Raw genomic sequence first — 15,076 nt, 5'->3', positions numbered from 1 at the left:
TCTCCAAAGCTATATTTACTAAGTTCAGTGAAGTTTCCCACAAGTCACCAGGAAATGGTTCCCATGGGGCAGTTGGATGCTGTTAAAAGAATAGGATCTCCTTCAGATTTTGAGCTGTAAACAGTTTATCAGTCCCCCTTTTGCTTTCTCCTAGCCCTCAAGAACTCTAGGACTTGGCTGATATTTCCTGTTCTCTTGTTGGGGTTCTTCTTCCTCCCCAAAAGAGGAACAAAACAATAGTTTCCTAGATATCATTTTTGTTTCAAAACAAAGCATGCAAGCTACTTCACATTCTTCTGAGATGTTTACTGCTAGTAAAAGCAAAGAACCAGGGGGGTTAAGAAGAAACATAAGACAAACATGCGGGTGCGCGCGCGCACGCGCACACACACACACACACACACACACACACTATCCTTTTCATTTCTGTGGCTCTCTACACTGTGTAGACTCTATAGACAGGATCTCATTGGAAAGGGGCAGCATTACTATCTTTACACTCTTATTCCTACTTTAGACATGAGGACATGGAGATCCAGAGAGTTTGAGAGGATTTACTCTGTAGCGAGTAATGGTGAGACTGGACCTGCTATCAATGCTATGAGAGTCTTTTCTGCATGGCTCCTTCTAAAAAAGCATGAGGAATATTTAAAAGTACCAGTAAGAGTTTCTCTAGAATTCGCTAAACTGTTAGTGGAATAAAGCTGGTTTTTATATAACTGCTATCATTTTGAAACATTTACCATTTGCTATGTAATATATGTGTATATGCATGGACATTTGATCCTAACAACAAACTTACAGGGGAGGAATTTTCTTCCTAATTTCATAGACTGGAATCTTTCTTTATTCTAACTGCACATTTCTGAATCATGTACTTAGTTCTCTCATTTCCCTCATGCTCCATCGCATGCTTTCTCACCACAGACCACTCCATAGGATGGTCAGACATGATCATATTCCTGCTCTTCTAGGCACGGATTTCCCCTACATCACTAAAGGGAGGAGGGGAGTGCACGCTGAGGGATGGGAGGTAGCTTCTCCTCTCATTCCTCACTGTCTACCCCCATCTGTCTCTTCTAGACCCATCCTCTAAATGCCATCTGATATTCTTACGCAGTAGTCACTTTGTCTTTCCGTAGCTTGGCTCAAGGCTGCCATGTAAAGTTTCGCTGGTTGTACACAGCAACTCCAGGGGGCGCCATTTACTTTTGTAGTTCTAGCCAAAGACTATTTTCTGGAAGAAGGCAGTAAAGGGTCTGGAGGAATAGGTGGCTTTTTCCCCTTCATAAATATGCACCATTTGAGCTGTGTGGTGACCCTGGTTTGGCTGCGCAGTCTCAGGCAAGGGCCACAGTTCAGTCATCTGGCTGTGCTCCCTGAATATCCAGTCTTTTTCAATAATCTGAATGGCACATAATTCTTGTTCCAGGTAGACGATTTGAGATCTAATTATTACAGGTTATAGGTATATATTACTGTCTACACATAACTAGATGCAACATTTTAGTCAAGTCTAAACAAACACCCTGTTGTCAGCAGAATGGATTGCTTTACATTTGTCTGAACAATTGCTGTATTTCCTTTGCCTTTAAAAAAAAAGTTTGTAATGTGATAAATAAAATGTGCAAAGCATGTTTATTAACTCCTTCTTAAAGAAATTTACTTCTTTTCTTGACTACAGGTCGCTGGTAATATGTTTTTCTAATCTTTTCCCTGCTTTTTTTGGATAATTGACTATTTAAAATCTTTATATTCTTTGGGGACATGAGCTGCTACATTCCTTTATATGAATATTCTGAAGTAGAGTGACCACACCTTTTTGTTGGACATATAGTGTTTTCATTTTCATTTTGCTGTTATAAATATTGTGAGCATCTTTTTGTACATCTAAAGGATTTCTTTTTCCTTTAAGATAAATTCTGAGAAATGGAATCATTTGCTAAAACAGAAATATGTTTAATGATCTTAAAACACAGAACCAGATTGATTTACAAGGAACTCTGTTATTTTATTCTCCTGATAGAAACATTTGAAAAAGCCTGCCTCATTGCTATCTGCCATCACTAACTCTGAAGCAATTTGATAGCAAATGGAGTACCCATTTTTTATATGCTTTTCTTATTTTCTAGAAATGTTCAACATTCTCTCACATGTTTATTAGCCATATTATATTTATATTTCTTTTTAAAACATTTGTTCATGTTCATAGTCCATTTATATCTTATTGTGTTAGTGCTTTCCTTAATTATTTTCAGGGGCACCTTAATTATTAATGGCATTATTTATTTATTTATCATATATTTAAAACATATTTCTGAGTTTAGATTTTTAATCTTTTTTTTTCCAGCTAAGAGAGTCCCCCACCCTGAAGTCACCACAGAGGTCAGTGAAATGTTTAATATTATCTGGTTTTATAATGGTATATATTTATTGTTTAAAATAACACCTTAAGTTATCTGGAATTTATGTGTCTATGTGACATGTATCTCTGTGGTGTGGTTTCACTTGATTATCCAGATAGTCAAATTTGCCATTTACTTTTACTAAGTATCCAACTTTTCCCCATTTGTTTGTGGCTTTCCTCAATTCCTGGGGAATCAACTCACTTGATGCCCATCTGCTGACTCTGCTCAGACCACTCTAGCTCATCCCCAAAGGAGCCCACTTTTCTTCCCTTTGATTTGACTTAGTCATCTTAATAATCATCTGATTTTTTTAAAGAAATTTTGAATATACTGTGTACCTGAGGTCAACATATTAGTACCCTATTGGATGTTTAATATTTAAAAAATTTCATTGCATAACTGCACATCTTATCTCTGTTTTCTTACAAAAAATTAAAACAATAGAAAAACGCCTAGTAAGCCTGCTGAATCAGTAATAATATACAGGTAGATTAGGAAAATATGATAGGGAAATGGCCATCTGCATCTCCATCAGAAGGAAATATAAAGGGAAAACTTTTTGGTAATTGAAGAAATTTGGAGTTATGTTGTTATGTTACCTGAAAGCACTGAGTTCTCTAAGTTGTCTGACAGTCCCGTAGGAGGTAAACTCCATAACCATAAATATGAACCAGGGTAGGTTTTGAGGCTTTGTGGAGGATGGATGAGCATTAGGAGAATAGGAGTCTTTAGGAGAATTGACCAAGGAGAATGAAGGCTGCAGTTGGGGTGGCTGTAAATCAGGTAAGAACATATGTGAGTATATATATCAAATACTGTTTTATTCCATCTGTTGGCTCAAAAGTGAATCTTAGCTGTTGTTTTGGCATTTAGCTATCTACGTTTTAGCTATTTTGATAAATCTATATATTTATTCCCCACATATCTCTTTTTCACATTTTATTTAAAGAGTCTGGAATTCTGTTCTTTAACGGAATCAGGACTGTTTTCCCTGACCAAGTAGTGGTCACTGCCACAGATTTAGGGACTCTCAGATAAAGAGACCTCTTTAGTCAATACACAAGTGCTTAAATTATGGGAGGTGGTATCGTGTGGATATAAGGAATTCAGACTCTAGAATCAGAAAATAAGCGTTCTATGTATTCTTCTACCACCTGCTTACCAGACAATTAAACTCTCTATGCTTCAGGTGCATTCTTCATAAAATAGGAGAAGTAATCATTGTAACTATTGTATTTGAAGTTTGGGAGGGGGCAGGTAGGGAAGAATTCAGTGATAACCCTTGTACAGTTCTTTTTCTGGTACTGAGCATGTGCAAACACTTACCATACATTAGCTGTGTAATAGGAATGCTCTGCCCTCTAGGGAATGTTAAGTGTTGTCTTAGTGAGATGTGGAAGCGAAGGAAGGTTCTACAACCTCACTGGGACAGCATTGTATCACAGCAAGAAGAAAAGTTTGCATATAAGTTCTTTGAGAGCTAAGATTGTTCAGAGCTCTGGATGTCCCTTATCTTTAGTAGATGAATAATTAAAATTTGTTAAACTGGGAATCAAATCCACTATGTTTTGACCTTAGTAAATAATCACCTCTAAGGTCTTCATTGGATCTATTATGCAACAATGAGGGCTGAGGGTTGTCAGGACTGTTTAAACCAGTTCTTGTGGATTTCATTTTCTTTATGGGTATCACAGAGGGAAGGAGAAGATACCCTTTCTCTAAGCTCCATGCCAGTTCTATCACGCTGAAATTCTCAGACTCTTATCCCTAGTCTACTATGACAAAATCTTGCTCTCTGAGAATACAAAAGGCAGCACTAAAGCTGGGTTGGGTGCAAGAAAGAATAAATCTGGAGGTGCAGAGCTGTACTGTCTTGCCCTAGGGCCTTGAAGCCTAATGTACATCCTGTTTTGCCTCTTTTCCCTTCCAGTTAAATGGAGTTCTGAAGGATTCCAAATGCAAGGTAAACAAGGCATTTATCCCAGTCAATTTTAACAACCTTCCCTTTGTACATTAGCATATAGCTTAACTTGCGTACAACTGTGGGAAGCTCATAAAATCTCAGCCTGTGCTGACCATAAAAGAAAGGTATTTTCGTATGTTGTTGGGTTTGCATACTTGCTTGAGGCAGTAAAGGAACTGCAGGAGCCTTTCAAACTAATTAACAGCCCCCTGTTGGGGACATGGCACTTTGCAGTGATTTATCCTAGGTGGGAGTGCAGACCTGTGCTGCAGGAACTTCCGAAGTTGTGTGCAGATCTGAGGGGATTTGTGAAGTGGTGTTATTTACCACAAACCTCCCACTACCCACTTTTTTGGTGGAGAGTGAAATAGAAATATTTATTACATCCCCATTCTAACAGGAGAGGTGACAACAGGTAATTCTTTACTACCATGCCCCTGCCACAGTGATAGCCTCCCAGAACTCAAGATAAGTCTGTCCTCCCCCTACAAATGTTACTGTGTGTTTTAGAAAGTCAGGTAAAAGTGCTGTTCCTTCACAGCCTGTGGTACTTCTGACGTGTTTTAAAACATGTGACTCTAGAACATGGTGTAGTTACTGCTGCCATAGTGCTTTGGGGTATCAACAATTTCCCTTTCTCTCAGTAGCAGAATGATCTGATGCCATGAGATACTAGATTTTTTAAAATTTTATTTTATTTTATTATGTTAGTCACCATACAGTACATCATTACTTTCTGATGTAGTGTTCCATGAGACTAGTTTTTTAAAGCACCTTCCCTCAGGTTATTTTGTAGCTGCAGAAACAGACTTATTTTCAGTGGCTAATTTCCCCCCAGAAGTCCCTGAAATGGACTCGTTAAGGACTGGGGGGCGGGGGTGGGGGTGGCGTGGGTGGGGAGGGCAACCTGGTTCTTTCCATTCTTACTGACCCCCTCCCCAGTCCTCCTTTCTCACCCAAGGGCGTTTATTATTGACCACAGGTAGGTTTGAGGTCAAGCAAGAAAAAATGAAAACTGAAAATATATTTAGTATAGGAGAAAAACACACACAAGCATTCCAGGGAAGAAGATCCAGAATGCCTGGAGGAATCTTGGGTCCACCTACGTCATGTGCTGGCTGAGTCACCATCAGGAGTTACTGCAGCTTTCCAATCCTCAATTTCTTCATCAATAAAATGAGAATTAAATGGGACAGTCTTCTTTAGAGTCTTAGCATGTCAGCATCCCGTGGAAAGGTTGAACATGGATTTAAATATGAAAGAAGCTTTGACTGTAGAATTTCTGGCATCAGAGCATTTCACCACATTTGAACCACTATTCTGACCCTGATAGGCCTACCTAGTGTGTCTGAATGAGAAAACAAGTAGGCTTTCACTTTGTCCCCCATTTCCAATGCCTTGTCACCTGTTTCACTTCTTCCTACCTAGGCTCTCAGGGACTCTCCACCCTCGGCTCCCAGTCTACATCTGCCCTCTGAAAAGCCACAGGAACTCACCCAGACTTTTTGACGCATTCCTAAATGTTTCCATGATTATTTTAGTCTTGAGTCTTGAATAATAAACCTTCATAGCCAAGATAGTGACAGGATCCCATGTGAATTGTGCTGTGGCCATTCGAACATACAGATACCTCAACGAGAGGTACCATCTGAACTGTAAGAGGATAGAGTCAGATGTATTACTATCTATAGAAGAGCATTTAAATATATATTTTTATTTTTTTCTTAGTATTTCCATTCTTTGTTAAGTCTGAAGGATATGAAGTAGAAGGAAGAGAGAGAACGTGCATAGAACACAAGCACAGATTGACATAATATGGACACCTTCTGCTAAACAAGCAAAACCAACTTATAATTCAGTTACATTTGGATATGGCAGTTTTTTTACTGAAACAAAACCATTGAGGAATATGATAACATTTAGTCAAACTCATGAATGACTGAGGCATTGAAAAAGGAAAAAAATTAACAATAGAAAATACCACCTTTTATTTATATAGCACTCTGCATATTTTAAAGATTTTTTATGACCAATAAAAGACTGAATCCCACATTACTTGGGAAAAGAAAACAGGGAGGGGATTTTTATCCCAATTTATGGATAAAGAAACCATTTCAGGGTCCAAGGTTATGCAATAAATAAGAAGTTCCTCTCTGTGGCAATTAGGCTTATGGAAAAAGTGGTCAACAGAGTCTAGAAGGTTGGTGTTTTTGTCTGTTTGTTTGTTTGTTTTCCAGACTGGTCGATCCTAAATTCAATCCAGAAAAATAAGATAGGGTAAAGCAAGTGAGTGCAAGAAGAGAAAAAGAACATTTCTTTTTTTGAAATGAATTAAATGCAACTACAGTTATCAGAATCTGAATATGCAAAATCTGAAATTAGCCAGTACTAGAAACTCACAGTACCAATTTGGATTTCTAAGACTCACAAAACAGTGAAACCTGTTTTTGTACTTTTAGATTAATATACTAACTTTGTTTTCATAAGTTTAAAATAGTTGAATAAATACATGTCTATTGACATGGAATGATATGGTGATGTTCATTATATATTTTTAGGGAAAAATATGAAATGAAATGTGATTCTGTTCCTGTTTAAAATATATATATTTACTTATATTTGGCATTCAACAATAGAAAAAAAGCCTGAAATAGCAACATGAACATTTTTTTCAGCTTTACTGACGTATAATTGACAAAATTGTAAGATATTTAAAGTGTACACTGTGCTGGTTTGATATATGTAAACATATAGATGTAAACATTGTGAAAAGAGCACAAACATTTAATATTTCACTTAGCATAATATTTTCCAGTTTCATATATATAGTTGCAAATGACAAAATGTCATTCTTTTTCAAGGCTGAATTAATATTTCATTATACATATACACATCACATTTTTTGTTCTGTTCATTAAAAATGTTAACCTCAAATATTTCACAGTCCAAAGAGAAGACTGCCTTTGCCTGATCATTTTATTCTGGAGGTGATAATATGATTTAGGGGCTGAAGTCACAACAACTTTCAGATCATGGAGAATCATACTACAAGAAAACATTGTGTTCTTCATTGGTTATTGGAATTCCTTTTGTAGAGATTCATCTATACAGACTTCCTTTTCCTTCCTTTCCTTTTCCTTCCTTTTCCTTACTAGTTTTGTGCTTCAGGCAAGTTTTTCAACATTTCTATGCTTTAAGTTACTGAATTATAGTAACTATCTCCTAGGGCTCGGTGAAGAGTACATGAGATAATGCAGAGTACCTGAGTGAGCATGAATAAATGCTCAATCAATTTCATTATCAATTGGCAGGTCTGATGACTTGATTGCAAGCCCAAGACAATGGTAGTCCTTAGGAGAACAGAGAAAGATGTTGGATTAATAATTAATAAGATGAATTGATGGAAAGTAAAAGAGGCTTTAAACAATGTTGGTATTTAATATCTCACTTATTACACAATCCAATGCTAGCATTTCTAGAGTTGGTGCTTAGTGCTGACACCAAAGACTCAGGAGCTCTGTTATCCTCAAATATTATTTGTTCTGTGTATGACGTATGCTGCGGCTCTATATAGAAAGCAGATGATGGAAACCAAATCATCTGTAAGGAAAAATTTTCCTAGGAACAATACCCCATCCTTCTTCACCCCCAAAGATTTTACTTTATGCCTCACTGCCCAGAAATGGGTTGTGCAGCCACCCATAACTGTGGAAGAATCCAGAAAGCAAAAATATGGTAAAAGAGAACTAGAATGCGTTATTCATTCTCTTGAACTGGACACGTTGTTGTCTGAACAGAGTAGAGGTGTCTTGAGCATGGATAGAGGAGGATGAATGGGACACTCTGGATATGCAGTGATTGTCATTGAAAGACTTAATTGGACATAAAATCTCAGTACCACTATGGCAGACATTTTGGATACCATTGATCCCAGGAGCTTGATATTCAGTGGTGGACATGGCCTGTGAATGTCACATCATTAACGCTGTGGCATATTTTGCCTTGCCTTTTTGGAAAAGGTATTACAAATGTTATTCTTTACAATATAGCTCAACTTGTGTAACTGGTTATAAATTCTGGGCAAGGTATACTTCTAGGTGGTATGGAGAAGTACCTACAATTAAATAAATGCTTTTAATAATAGTGCCTCAAATATGATCAGCATATCTCAGAGGATTTTACAAAGAACTTTGGGGTTTTGGTGGGGACTCTTTTTCTTTTTTTTTTTTTTGCTTACTTAGGTTTTACAGTGAAGACTAAACTTTTTTAATTGATTTTATTACTTGTTTCACCAAAATCTCATTTTGCAATGCTTTGCACATTACCACATAGCTTCAGAGCCTGAAATTATCCCTAATTTAGATTTATGGGAAGAGTTTGCATATTTTACAAACATGGATTTTCTTCTAGTTCTAACAAAGTGCATTTATTTTGTGTACAAACAGTATATCTGTTTTGGAATGCTTTTATTTAAATTCTAATGATTTATGGGCACTGGGGTTTGGCTGCCCATGTAGCATTTTATCTGGCCCTTCCTAGAACCTTAACTCTTTAATTGGGCAAGGCCATACTGCCGAAGCTCATTGATCACTCTCTTTTGGCTTTGACATTATCTCTATGGGGGCAAAGGGGGGAACAAGGTTCTATTTAGTTTTTGTTTGCTTTTATTATTTCCTTCAACTCTCTGGCTGGTTATTGCATTCCTGTATCATTTTGAAATTTATAGTCTATTTAATAGCGTTTTTATTTTTTATGATTATGTCAGTCTTACCCATAAGAGGATCTTAGGGAATATGTTTTCAGTTTCTTTCAATAGCAACCACATCTAGAAACTACCTAACTGAATTATGAGTTTTATTTTTTTACCGGAGGGAGCTATGAAACAGAAATGATTTTAGATGTAGATTATAATAATAATTTAGAGGCATCTTTATGATATGTGAGTTTCATATGACTCTCAAGCCTAGTGCTCCTTTGATTATTACTGTTCTAATAGAGCACTGCAAAACTTCTAATAGCGCACTGTTCTAATAGAGCACTGCAAAACTTCTAAATGTATCCAGTAGCAATCTCCACTTCAGGGGTAGGTGCAAGGAAGCAGGGTATGCTTAATACTGAGTCGTTCACGAAAATGTCAAGAACAGTCTGTTCAAACTGTCCCAAAAGGCCGCACAAATTGGTATTTCTTCTTCAGAGATTAGGTGTTTACAAGGATGAAAACATTAAACCATCATTAGTTGGGGGGGGAGATAATTTATTAGAAGGGTACAGGGATGTTTCAGGGGAGCACAAAGTCCTGTTATGGAAGACCAGATCAAAAAACTAGTAAGTTATCTGGGAACAAGGTGTCCTCCTGTCTGAACCTCCTCTACAGAAATGTGAGAGTGGGTCATCCTCATAAATGGATACAGACATATAATGGTAGATTAGGAAGTCATAATGAGTCATAATTAGAAGTAACATTATAAAATGTATACCATGTCCCAGGCCCCCTTCCAAGTGCCCTACCTATACTGGCTCATTGGATCATCACAATGACCCTCTGAAAGATTAAATTGATCAGGGAGAAGTTCAGTAACTAGCTTAAGGTGGCATAAGTTGGTAAATAATAAAAAGTGGAGACCTGATTTGACCCCAGCTACCTAGCTTCAGATATAAGTTCTGTTTCTTCTGTTTTCTTCTCTCTCTGCTGACCTTTCTTTTCTATTTTTTTCTGCTTCAGCCTGTGCCAGATTGCCCCAGTCCCAATACTGCACATTTTCTGGTTCAGATGTCTGACAGAGATTGACTAGATTCTCTGGGTTCTAATTCTGAATTTCTGAGAAACACAGTCTGTTTGGTCAGTCGGGTGAACAGCTCAATTGACTCTGGAGAGGGCAATGGGTCATATGATTCGGACCTAGATGCCTCGTTTCACTGTGAGTGATGAGGACAGATCTTATAGAGGGGATATGGCTGAGTAGTCCCTTGCAAAAGCTGTGTCTTATAATTTATAACTAGTAATATAAACATCCACATCTGGGGAGGTCATTCACATGGTCTCCAGTACTTCTTTATATATCTTCAATTATTAATTTTAAATCAATTTAATCTATATTTCCTTTATATTACTCTAGAAAATCATTTTATTTCTGCCTTTTTTGCATCCATTGCTCTCCAGATTAGAGTAAGTTTAGAAACCAAATAAACACAATGAAGATCTAGCAGTCTCAAGTTACCCTTAAAGATAATAGCTAAAATCAATTACGTTATTTAATCCTCACAACAAATCTATGAGGCAGAATCAGTACTATTCCCATTTTAATGATGAAGAAACTGAAGCAAAAAGGTTCAAATGAATAATCCAGCTCACACAGAAAGTGACAGAACCCAGGTCCAAACCTAGTCTGAGTTTAAACAATTATACTACATTGACACATGTGCTTGTTTTTACTTATTTCAGCCAGTATTTGCAGGGTGGGGGGCAGGCCCCCATCTAAAAATACCATAGCAATCTCAGACATAAAAGTGGTTCGTAGAACAAGATCTTCCCATGTGTTTCTGCATCTGCTCACTCTCAGAGGAAGTATCTGCCATGAATCTTTACAACTTCTTGCACATCTGGCAGCACTTGTCTCATCCCAGAGAAGCTTTGGGAGCTGGAAGCAGTTTACCTTTGTGGCTGAAATGGGAGATGGGGATCTGAATTCAGGCCACCAAGATTGGAATGCTAAGTACATTTCTTAAGCGCTGTGTAAATTTCAGCAAAGAACCAAACTGCTCTAAAATTCATTTTTAAAATCTGGGTGTTGATGCCTACCTCCCAATTTCTGTGAGGATTAAATGAGGCATGATACACATTTAGTTAATTTGGCTGCTAATTTTAGGGCATACTCATTGCTTAGTCTCAACTGCCTCCTGTCTCTTCCTTTTCTCCACCTACCAGTGTTTAACACCATGGTCCTCACTGGCCCTCGCACATTTTAACATTAGAACTTCTACTTTGTGTGGCTCCTCAGTCTGCTGTCCTGTATATCTTCTGCTGTCAAATTGTAGCTTCTGTAATAAGTGAATGAAACTCAAGAACTCGTAAATCTCCCTGATTTCTCTGCATAGGAAGACTCAAGAGGCAATACTGTGATATTTTAACTGGTCTTTGGATTTGCAAAAAGCCAAAGAAATCATCCACTGGAAATAGCTTCCAAGGAGAATCCAGCAGAATAGAGAAATGTTAGGTCATCTCTGGCTTTTTTGAGAGCACTATGAAATATATTCAGCCATCACTGATTTTTTGTGGGTGGAATATTTAGGAAATATGACACTTTACGTTCTAAAATTGTATTTTATGATCAGCAGAATCTGTGAAGTCTTAAATCTGCATTAATAATAATACAGATCTAATTTCTATTGCTCTTAGTTTTTGTAGAATACTCTTATATAAATTTTTCCATCAGCCCTTACAAAAATGAAGTATTTGTTATTATCCCTATTTTATAGATAGGAGAATTGGTTTCCAGAAAGATTAATGGCTTCTCACTTCATTGTTCAAACCAAGGGCTCCCATGCCTTGCAGCATATGGCTTGACAGCATAGAGTTTGGAATCAAAGGGACTGGTTTTCATCTGAGCTTGCAGGGTAGCAAAAATAAAGATAGTAACACCTCCTTCATAAATGGGAAATGTGTTTGGCTGCAAGTACCAGAAAGCCAATTTACAGAGATGCAACCGAGTTGGGGATTACAGATATCACACAAAAAGAGATGTGGGCCCAGGACTGGTTTCCTCCTTTGACAGTGTTGTTGACAACCAATCTGCAGTTCCCTTGGCTTTTCCCTATCCTTGTCACCTCTTCCAGAGCTGCAGACATGCTGCCTGTGTCTCGGGTAGAAATAAGAAGGATGAAATTTTCAGTCTCTTTCTTTCCTTTCATAGACAAAGCAAAAGCTTTGCTTCCTAGAGCCTCCCCATGGACTTTGCTGTTCTGCCACAGTGTGCACTGTTACATCACCACCACCTGCTGCAAGGGACGCTGGGAAAAAGAGTGTTGACCTTGGGGCTGGCAATGTTGCTGCCCACAACTAGAATGGGGTCACTGTTAGTAAAAAATGGGGGGGGGGGGTGGATCTTACCAGGACCAGCAAGTGTGTCTATCTCACATAGCTTTTAGACATATTTTATTTAGTGTATATTATTTTGTTATAGAATAGGTATGTAATAAATAGTATTATATGTAGTAGCATCTATAAGATTAATAATGAAAAAAATGACAGCACTGTTTTTTTTTCTTTCTTCTCCTAGTCTTTTATTTGTTAAACAGTAGCCTTTAATAATAAATGTCAGAGGAAAGCAACAAACAAAAGCAGGGGATTTGCAGAGTGGATGGGAGATGACTGTGAGCCATGGCAGACCAGAAGTTCCTATTTTTTGTTCTGTGGGGCCAGAAGTCTGCAAAGTGGTGTGCTCATCTTTCTTCTCCCCCACAAAGGTCTCAAACAGCTTAGATGGGAGGCTGAACGCGATGACTGGTCCTAATTTTTGCTATTCAACCATTTTTCTTGATCTTGCTCTCTGACTCCATACATTCCAGACTGTTCAATGGATTTGTAATAAATTTCCAAGATGAAGGGAAATTTCTTGCTCATTGTTTGCCAGAAATCTTGGCTTGTGTTCATCTTATTAAACAAAAAATATGCTCCAAAAACGCCCAAGAGTTCAACTACTAAAACTCCTTTAAAGATCTTCTTTGCCACTGCTTCCATAGTGCAGGCCATCCTGAGGTGCTTACACGCAGCTGTTTTTTTCATAGACAAAAAACACCTTTGAAACAAAAAAGTGGTAGTTGCTAATAATTATCAAAGTCGAATGTTACCTTATATTTTTTATTGTGTTGAATTCTTAATATCTTTCATCTTGTTTTAGCCTCATAATATTCCTCTAAATAATAGTGGATAGTATAATTATTATAATTTACATGGGGTGCCCGAGTGGCTCAGTCGTTAAGCGTCTGCCTTCGGCCCAGGTCATGATCCCAGGGTCCTGGGATCAAGCCCCGCATCGGGCTCCCTGCTCAGCGAGAAGCCTGCTTCTCCCTCTCCCACTCCCCCTGCTTGTGTTCCTTCTCTCACTATGTCTCTGTCAAATAAATAAAATCTTTAAAAAATTATTAAAATTTACAGACAGGACAACTGATCTCCACAGAAGTGAAGGGAATTGCTTAAATTAATGGCAGGGCATGTGTTTTTACTTCAAATCTTGCAGTCGGATCTGAATATCATGTACTAGTACTCAAAAGACACTCTTTCCTCCAGACTGATAGAGGCAGTTATAAATGATAAGTAATGGTCATTTTGTTGTTGATTCGTTACTGAAAATTAAAGATAGATAATATTCTCTAGTAATATGATCCCTTGCAATTTAAAAAGTATTTTACTATTTGACATTCAAAAAACACAAAGTAGACGTTTGATTTGTATTTTTGCTCTCTATAGGCAAGTAAGTTTGTGACTCCTAATTAACTTATAGAAAAGCCATTTCCTGGTACCAGTCACTGGAGCAGATGATATAGCATTTTCCGTTTTCATTTCTGAGATTTCCCTCGGTTCTTTATACATTCACGATATGAAAGAACTGGTTGTTCTCAACTGGTTGCCTTTAGTCTTTTGGGCAGTGATTGGCGTACACTAACTGCACTCAGTAATGACTGGCTAGAGATTTGACCTTATTAGCCTAGTCTGGGACAGAACAGAGATGTTGAATGAGACAGCTAAAAATACAGCGAAGGATGTAGATTTTTGTATGAAACAGGCCGATTCCGCACAGGCTCATCTGCCACCAGAGCTCAGATTTAAGCCGACTGAGAACCACTCCTTGACAGAGAACTCCGTACTCACCCACCATTAATAGTAGAGGAGGCCTTCTTCAAGGAGTTGACTTATCACTTCTTTTCCCCCATATAAATATAATTAACTATGAAAGGTGGTGATGGCAGCAGAACATCTGTCTTTAGCTTTCAGATTTTTCACAGTCTGTTGATTAGGTTATGTTTTGTATTATTCCAATGTCCACAGCTGTCAAGTGAAATGGGAGCAGGCCTGCCTGAATCAGGGAGCGGAGGTCTGCAGCGGCTCTTCACGTTCCACGTGGTAATAGCCAGTGACAACTTCTACTCCGAACAAATTGTTTTCCGTTGGTTGATGGGTCTCAGCTGTTCTAACCTGGAAAGTGATGAGTTTTGCTTTCATTTGGGCAGTAAGATCTGTTCAAATAGAGTTGCTGGCTTCTTTGGGTGTTACTGTTTGTTTGATTTTGTGTTTTTTTGAGCTATGTGTGTATGCACATGTAGTGGTGCTTTGGTCCATTTTGACAGCAAGTTCCAAACTTACCAAAGCATAATCCTATGGAGGCTTCCAAGGTCTGTGCTGTTCCTGATACATGGGAGGGAGTGATCAACCAAAGGCAGAGGAGCGTTTCAGACAGTCTCACTCCCACCAGGCTTTCTGAGATTGATTTCCCATCTTGACTCAAGAGCATTTGTTCTTGGGCTGATATGTTTTCCTTGTAAGTGAGGTTCGCTCACACCAATATCCTTGGTAATGCCGAACAGTGGAGTGGTAATTAAAATAATAAGATGGAGAAACACAGAGGGTCTTCCTTCAGGGTTATCAGATCTACTGAATTTATATGCTCTAAGTGTGAGCACATAGCATGGGAGTTGAGTATGTTTAAAA

At 38.0% G+C, this 15,076-nt stretch overlaps 1 pseudogene; it reads right to left on the bottom strand.

Annotated features, from left to right (window-relative positions):
- Positions 1-12,790: 12,790 nt before the first annotated feature.
- LOC114205776 (protein CEBPZOS pseudogene) lies at positions 12,791-13,120 on the bottom strand (annotated as a pseudogene).
- Positions 13,121-15,076: the final 1,956 nt, after the last annotated feature.

This window comes from Eumetopias jubatus, unplaced genomic scaffold, assembly GCF_037043125.1.
Source record: "Eumetopias jubatus isolate StellerSeaLion01/CBP00866 unplaced genomic scaffold, mEumJub1_p1.0 scaffold_9, whole genome shotgun sequence".
Lineage (NCBI taxonomy): Eukaryota > Metazoa > Chordata > Mammalia > Carnivora > Otariidae > Eumetopias > Eumetopias jubatus.
The sequence above is the reverse complement of the archived record's forward strand: the minus strand, read 5'-3'. Positions and strand labels throughout refer to the sequence as shown.